The 8343-nt window shown below is 46.6% G+C and overlaps 1 pseudogene; it reads right to left on the reverse strand.

Moving 5' to 3' along the window:
• Positions 1-2700: 2700 nt before the first annotated feature.
• LOC138086188 (C-terminal-binding protein 2-like) lies at positions 2701-4672 on the reverse strand (annotated as a pseudogene).
• Between the last annotated feature and the right edge of the window lie 3671 nt (positions 4673-8343).

Consider the following 8343-nt stretch of genomic DNA (forward strand, 5'->3'; position numbering starts at 1 on the left):
GTGGAGAGTGCTGGCAGTGTCTCAGCCACACTGGGTTTGCCCCTGCTCATGGTCTGTGTGCTTTCCCAGTCTACACTGCTCAGGCTCTAGGTTGCTCTGCTGGGAACTGTCTGATGTGGGCCCTAGGTCACGTGCACTTCCCAGGTCTAAGCCGCTCAGGTTCAGGTTCTTGGGTACTCCGCAAAGGCACAGACTTGGTTGGGCCTGCGTTTTGTGCCCTTCTGGGATCCAAGCAGCTCAGGTAACCAGGTGCTTGTCAAGTGCAGTTGCATCTTATCACCTCCCCTGTCCCAGCTGCTCGGGTTTCTGGGTGTACAATGGGCGCACCTTCTCAGGTGTGCCATGTGTCTCTTCTGGGGAGCTGATCTCTGCCTGCGACCCTTCCAGCGGATGTCGACCGTCCAGAATCCCAAGAAGTCTTGGTTAGCAATGAAGTTTGCTTACAGCTTGGTATAGGATGCCTCTCTGGGGCCGCAATTGCCCCCTTCTGGCTCTTGGTCCCCTCACCTGCATGTCTCCGGCTAGCTCTGCTCACTCCTTTGTTCTGAGAGTGGGCCTGGCAGTGTCTTAGGTTAGAGCTTTTTCACAGTATAGCTATCCCACAGTCTGGGTTGCTATCTCAAGCTAGTTCCCTCAGATTGCCCTCGGGGCATTCAGGCCCAGTCCTTACTCTAAGCAATGAATCTCGCGCCTCCCGGTCCTGCCCCCGCCTGCTAGTGGGGGATGCCAGCGTCTGGACTGTTGCTCTGCTGGGAGTTTCTGTTAGGCAGGTAATCTGTGGATTTTAATTATTTATTTATTTTTCCTCCCGGTTATGTTGCCCTCTGAGATTCCAAGGCTCGCCACAGACCCACTGGAGAGAGTGTTTCCTGGTGTTTCAGAACTTCTCTCTTTTTTAAGACTCCCTTTCCCAAACGGATCTCTGTCTCTACCTCTTTTGTCTCTCTTTTTATCTTTTATATTTTGTCCTACATCCTTTCAAAGACAATGGGCTGCTTTTCTGGGTGCCTAATGTCCTCTGCCAGCATTCAGAAGTTGTTTTGTGGAATTTGCTCGGCGTGCAAATGTTCTTTCGATGAATTTGTGGGGGAGAAAGTGGTCTCCCTGTCCTATTCCTCTGCCATCTTCTGTGTCTCCCCTGATGCCAAGTCTAGAGCAAGGTGTTCAGGACCTGCTGTGCCCAAGGAACAGATATAGGACTTCTTGGTGACTGATGCACAGATGAAAGACTTCACATACAATAACAGAAGTTGCTTGTTACTAAACCACGTCCTAGACTTTTTCTGTGCTTCCACAAGCAGATAACATCTTCTTCAGTTTGCCCACACCTCCAGCTCTTTCGTAGTTTTAACTCTGCAACATCCACGGTGTCTATGTACAGAACCAGCTAAAAAGACTGTCAAATTCCTTTCCTCTTGAAAGTGAAAGTCACTCAGTTGCGTCTGACTCTTTGCTGCCCCATAGACTATACAGCTCATGGAATTCTCCAGGCCAGAATACTGGAGTGGGTAGCTGTTCCCTTCTGCAGGGGTCTTTCCAACCCAGAGATCGAACCCAAGTCTTCCACATTGCAGGAGGATTCTTTACCAGCTGAGCCACCCAGGAAGTCCAAGAATACTGGAGTGGGTAGCCTATCCCTTCTCCAGTGGATCTTTCTGCTCCCAGAATTGAACCAGGGTCTCCTGCATTGCAGGTGGGTTCTTTACCAGCTGAGCTACTAAGGAAGCCCCAGAGCAAGCAGTTGACCCCAACATGATCAAATTTTTAAAAATTTTTTTATTGGAATAGAGTTGTAATGTTAGTTTCAGGTATACAACAAAGTGAATCAGTTATATGTATTCATATAGCCACTCTTTTTTAGATTCTATTCCCATATAGGTCATTCATTACAGAGTATTGAGAAGAGTTCCCTGTGCTATACCGTAGGTCCTTACTAGTTATCTGTTTTACATACTAGTTTGTATGTTGACCCCAAACTCCCAATTTATCCTTCCCTTCTTTTTCCTCCCTGGTAACTATATGTTTGTTTTCTACATCTGTGACTCTATTTTTGCTTTGTAAATAAGTTCATTTGTACCATCTTTTTTAGATTCCACAAATAAGTGATATCATATGATATTTGTCTTTGTCTCACTTGCTGCATTCAGTCTGACAATCTCTAGGTCCATCCATGTTGCTGCAAATGGCATTATTTTATTATTTCTATGGCTGAGTAATATTCCATTGTATATATGTACCACATCTTTTTATCCATTCATCTGTCAATGGACACTTAGATTGCTTCTACATCCTGGCTATTGTAAATAGCATTGCAATGAACATTGGGTGCATGTATCTTTCCAAATTATAGCTTTCTCCAAATATATGCCCAGGAGTGGAATTGCAGGATTTTATGGTAGCTATATTGTTAGTTTTTTAAAGAATCTCCATACTGTTCTCCACAGTGGCTGTACCAATTTACATTCCCACCAAAGAGTGTAGGAGAGTTTCCTTTTCTCCATACTCTCTCCAGCATTTATTCTTCAAGGGTTTTTTGATGATGGACATTCTAACCAGTGGATACCGCATGGTAGTTTTCACTTGCATTCCTCTGATAATTAGTGATGCTGAGCATCTTTTCATGTGCTTTTTGAGCTATCTGTGCATCTTCTTTGGAAAAGTTCATCTATTTTTCACTTGGTCCCAAGTGTATCTGAAGGATTACCTTTTGTCACTCTCTGCTATGGCTTGTAGGGGGTGTTCTGGATCATCCCTGTGTTTTGTGGGTTTGTTGGGAGAGGGAGCTTGGGGAGGCTGTGCCACGGTGGAGAGGTTGTGGGTTCCAGGAGTCCTCCAAGATCTGGTCCCTCCCTTGGCTGCAGGAAATCATCCTGGAGCCCTGCCCATGATGCCTGGTGGGCATCTGCAGTGGCAGCACTGCACTCTGGATGAATTTCTTGCTGCTCTATATGGACCAGGCTGCTGTTGTGACCCAGAACTCCTTATTCACACAATTTCTTAAACCTTCTGGGATGCAACTTGTGATTGCCAGGTAGGTCTCTGCTCACTCTACCATGACGTGGGAGGTGTACAAATGAGAGATCTTTCAAGGACCCTGAGCAAAGCTATAGGGCTCCGATGAGTGCACAACCAAGGGCCTCCCCTCTATCCTGCCTTCCTTGAGGTTTAGACCTAAGGATTTCTCATCCACCAGTCCTTCAAGTGTCTCATTCACTAGGGATGCTCCATACCTCATCTGCTCTTTTTTTTTTTTTTTCAGAACACCTCAAATTTTACTTATGGTACAAAAGTATTTCATAAGCGCTGAGTTGGTAGAGAAAAACACACAGCCTATAGCTCATCCTTTAACACAGCCTAAGCTCATCCTTTAAAACCAGAACAGCCAAGTGAAAAAAAATCAGTATTTTTTTTTTTTTTACTGAAAGTCAGTATTATTTTTACTTGAAAAATTAAAACACAAACAGAAAAGAAAAATTAAAGTACACACTGGGAACGGAACTACCGTGGTTTTTGTTTCTAGGGATGTGACATCCTTGTTTTCCGGTCAGTGATGTTCTGCCAAACACTGTGCTAAACCAGTGTACGAAACCCAAGCAGACAGATGACCAGTGAGGCTGTCTGCTGTCTCCTACTGGTGCTGAGGTCGACCAGTGGAACACTATCAGGATAAAGTTATTTTGACAGCAAGAAGGGAGTGCAGAGGGCTTCCCTGGTGGTCCAGTGGTTAAGTATCCTCCTTGCAATGCAAGGGACACTGGTTCAGTCCCTGGCCTGGGAGGATTCCACATGCCATGGAACAACTGAACCTGTGCACCACAACTACAGAGCCTGCACTCTGGAGCCCACGAGCTGCAACCGCTGAAGCCCATGTGCACAGAGTCTGTGCTCTGCAACCAGAGAAGCCACCACAATGAGAAGCCCTTGCCACACAATGAAAAGTAGCCCCCACTCGCTGCAACTGGAGAAAGCCCGAGTGCAGCAACAAAGACCTTGTGCAGCCAAAAAATAAATAAATAAGTAGATATATTCTTTTTCTTTTTATTTATTTTTTTCTTTCTTTTTCTTTTTGAAAGAGAGGAAAATGCAGAGCCCTTAACGCAACAGAAAACCTAAAGAGCTGATATACATAGAAAGCGTTTTAAGCAAACTTGTGCAAACACCAACCTGCTTGAAGAAAAGGATGCCTTTTAGTCTACTTCCACCATGCATTCATTAGTGTCAGTAATATAGGACCACCTGCTTTATAGTAAAGTCATTGATGAGGTGGTGGTTATGTCTGTTGAGATTATAGTGCAAGGAGACTGCTCTGATAACAGTAAGTCCTGAGGGGCATAGACCATCTGCAGGCCCAGGGACTGCTCAGTCCTGCCCTGCAAGTAAGGGTCATAAAATATGATACTGAGGAACTTTCCTGGGGGTCCAGTGGTTAAGGCTCCAAGCTCCCAATGCAGGTGGCCTGGAGCTGATCCCTGGTCAGGGAATTAGATCCCACATGCGGCAACTGACCAAAGAATGCGGGGGATGAGCGCTGCTCGCCCAGATCAGCTTGATGTTATGTAATGGTGTGCCTTCAGCAGCTTGCTCTGGAGCCTTGATGCCTATCAGCAGGGTCACTCTCAAGGGCCTTGAACTTCTCGAGATCCTCCCCGATGAAGGTGATGATATGATACATCGTGGCACCATGGGGGATCTTAGTTCTCTGACCAGGGATTGAACCCGTGCCCTCAGCAGTGAAAGCGTGGAGTCCTAACAACTGCACCATCAGAAGTCCCCTTAATGTCTATTCTTACTTCAGGGGACAGCCCTTCTACAAAGGGCTCTACAGTAAATATTTTAGTCTTTGAGGACCGAGAGATAAAATTAAGGCTATTAAGAAGGTATTCATAAAATGAAGGATGCTTCCAGCCTGCCTTATGCCCCATTTACTTGAGATGGGCCATCCAGGGTTGGAAGACAGGATTCCTGTCCAGCTGCTGGAGACATTCTCTGGATGAAGAGTGACGGGCCTGAGGCTTGGAGATTGTCAACTACAGATTGGCACTTGCCAAGGGCATTTGCCACCTGCCTCTGCAGAGATGGAATCCTGTGCTGCTGCAGTTTCTGACTCTCCACATGCCTTGAAGGCAGTTCCCGGTGGAGAGTGAGGCACTCTGTGCTCCAGAGGAACTGGTGGGACATGTCTTTAGTCAGATGTTTTCAGAAACTGATTTCATGATCCCAGTCCTTGTATCTCGTCACATCTAGTGAGTGAGTGTTAGTTGCTCAGTTGTGTCCACCTTTTTGCGATCCCACGAACTGTAGCCCTCCAGGCTCCTCCGTCCATGGAATTTCCCGGGCAAGTATACTGGAGTGGGTTGCCATTTCCTCTTCCAGGGGATATTCCCGACCCAGCAATCGAACACGGGTCTCCTGCACTGCAGGTGGATTCTTGACTTATATCTAGAAAAGCACTAAATCCCTTCATGATGACATCAGCTCCTCATGACTAGCAGAAAACCTCATGTGAAATGAATGCTTGATTGCACTGAACTCCCCCTTCACCAAAATCTTATATATTGACCTTCTTGGATGAATGCTCTTTGAAGCAGTCTCTCAGAGCTATCCAAGGTGCTGCCTCCTATGTTTCAGTCCTCATTTTATCCCAAATGAAACTTAACTTACAACTCTCACGTTGTGCATCCTTTTTAGTAGACAAGATCCAGGTGAGTGGAGAGGGTGTGGGATGACCACCAAGGCCAGTTTCTGCTCCAGTGATGCCCAGTTTCCAGCCAACCTCTCTTTCCCAAGGCCAGGCTGTCTCATCTGGGTGAGCTGGCCAGAGGTGAAGCCACATGCTGAGTCACCAACCCCCAGAATCAGATGCACCCAGCCAATGCCTAGTAACTGCCAACAGAAGACACACCAACATGTAGGTGGCAGCCCATGTGATGATTACGCAGCCCAAGCTTGCTCTGCTCACCACATGACAGGCCAATGAACAAAAAGAGGTGTTGAGGCAAAGACCACAACTTTATTCGGAAAACTGGCTCACCCCGAAGATGGCAGACTAATGTCTCAAGGTAACCATCTTGTTGGGGTCTGGATGCCAGGTTCTTTTATCTAAACAGAGAGGAAGAGGAGGTGAGGAAGTAAAAAGACCATTTATCTTGCAAAGTAGGAGCAGGTGTGTTAATTTCTTCTTTTCTTGCAGCCATTCACAGGTGGGTATGGTCAGATTATCTCTCTGTGAGCTAAACAAAGGCACTTTAGTTCAAGTCAGGCAGAGGGGCAGGGTCCTCTGAGGCAGTCAGTCCATAATGTTTGATTATAAGAACAAAAGTAAGTCACAGTTCCTGCCAGCTCACCCAGATGAGACAACTGAGGCAGAATCAGTTCTTTCCTACAACACAACCAGCTATGAAGCCTGGATAGTGGTGAGTGTTGGCTGCCATTTAGGAAGCCAGCTGGAAGCAAAGGAGGGAACAGGGACAAGAGGAAGGTGCCCCATCTGTGACTCCAGGACACTAAAGTACGAGCCCTCGAGAGCAACTCCTGTGGCTGCACAGAAATATAAGCCTGGGCTGACTCTGCCCACGGGCCACAATCTGTCAACCCTCATAAGCTCAATATGAGGTCACTGGAAGATTTGTACAGATGTGAGAACTGGACAGCGGCGGCTGCATGGCACAGGGGTGGCCAAGAGGAGCTACCCCACGTCCAAGGTCAAGAACGGAGGCCGAGAGGAGCTACCCCACGTCCAAGGTCAGTAGCGGCAGCCAAGAGGAGCTACCCCACGTCCAAGGTCAGGAGCGGTGGCCGAGAGGAGCTACCCCATGTTCAAGGTAAGGAGCAGCAGCTATGCTTTGCTGGAGCAGCCCTGCGGGATATACGTCCAAGATAAGAGAAACCCAAGTGTGGCAGAGAGGAGCTACCCCACATCAGGAGTGGAGGCTGAGAGGAGCTACCCCATGTCCAAGGTCAGGAGTGGCGGCCATGAGGAGATACCCCATGTCCAAGGTAAGGAGCAGCGGTTGCACTTTGCTGGAGCAGCCCTGAAGGGATATACGTCCAAGGTAAGAGAAACCCAAGTAAGATGGTAGGAGCTGAGAGAGAGCATCAGAAGGCAGACAGACTAAAACCACACACAACTAGCCAATCTGATCACATGGACCACAGCCTTGTCTAATTCAGTGAAACTAAGCCATGCCATGTGGGGCCACCCAAGATGGATGGGTCATGGTGGAGAGATCTGACATAATGTGATCCATTGGAGAAGGGAATGGCAAACCACGTCAGTAGCCTTGCCTTGAGAACCCCATGAACAGTATGAAAAGGCAAAAAAAAAAAAGGTAGGACACTGGAAGATGAACTCCCAAGGTCAGTAGGTGCCCGGTATGCTACTGGAGATCAGTGGAGAAATAACTCCAGAAAGAATGAAGGGAAGGAGCGAAAGCAAAAACACCACCTAGTTGTGGATGGGACTGGTGATAGAAGCAAGGTCTGATGCTATAAAGAACAATATTGCATAGGAACCTGGAATGTTAGGTCCTTGCATCAAAGCAAATTGGAAGTGGTCAAACAGGAGATGGCAAGAGTGAACGTCGACATTCTAGGAATCAGCGAACTAAGATGGACTGGAATGGGTGAATTTAACTCAGATGACCATTATATCTACTACTGTGGGCAGGAATCCCTTAGAAGAAATGGAGTAGCCATCACAGTCAACAAAAGTCTGAAATGCAGTACTTGGATGCAATCTCAAAAACAGAATGATCTCTGTTCGTTTCCAAGGCAAACCATTCAATATCATAGTAATCCAAGTCTATGGCCCGACCAGTAACGCTGAAGAAGCTGAAGTTGAACGGTTCTATGAAGACTTAAAAGACCTTTTAGAACTAACACCCAAAAAAACATGTCCATTTCAGTATATGGGACTGGAATGCAAAAGTAGGAAGTCAAGAAACACCTGGAGTAACAGGCAAATTTGGCCTTGGAGTACAGAATGAAGCAGGGCAAAAGCTAATAGAGTTTTGCCAAGAGAACATGCTGGTCATAGCAAACACCCTCTTCCAACAACACAAGAGAAGACTCTACACATGGACATCACCAGATGGTCAACACTGAAATCAGATTGATTATATTCTTTGGAGCTAAAGACGGAGAAGCTCTGTACAGTCAGCAAAAACAAGACCAGGAGCTGACTGTGGCTCAGATCATGAACTCGTTATTGCAAGATTCAGACTTAAATTGAAGAAAGTGGGGAAAACCACCAGACCATTCAGGTATGACCTAAATCAAATCCCTTATGATCAAACAGTAGAAGTGAGAAATAGATTTGAGGGACCAGATCTGATAGAGTACCTG

This window comes from Capricornis sumatraensis, chromosome 9 (assembly GCF_032405125.1).
Source record: "Capricornis sumatraensis isolate serow.1 chromosome 9, serow.2, whole genome shotgun sequence".
Lineage (NCBI taxonomy): Eukaryota > Metazoa > Chordata > Mammalia > Artiodactyla > Bovidae > Capricornis > Capricornis sumatraensis.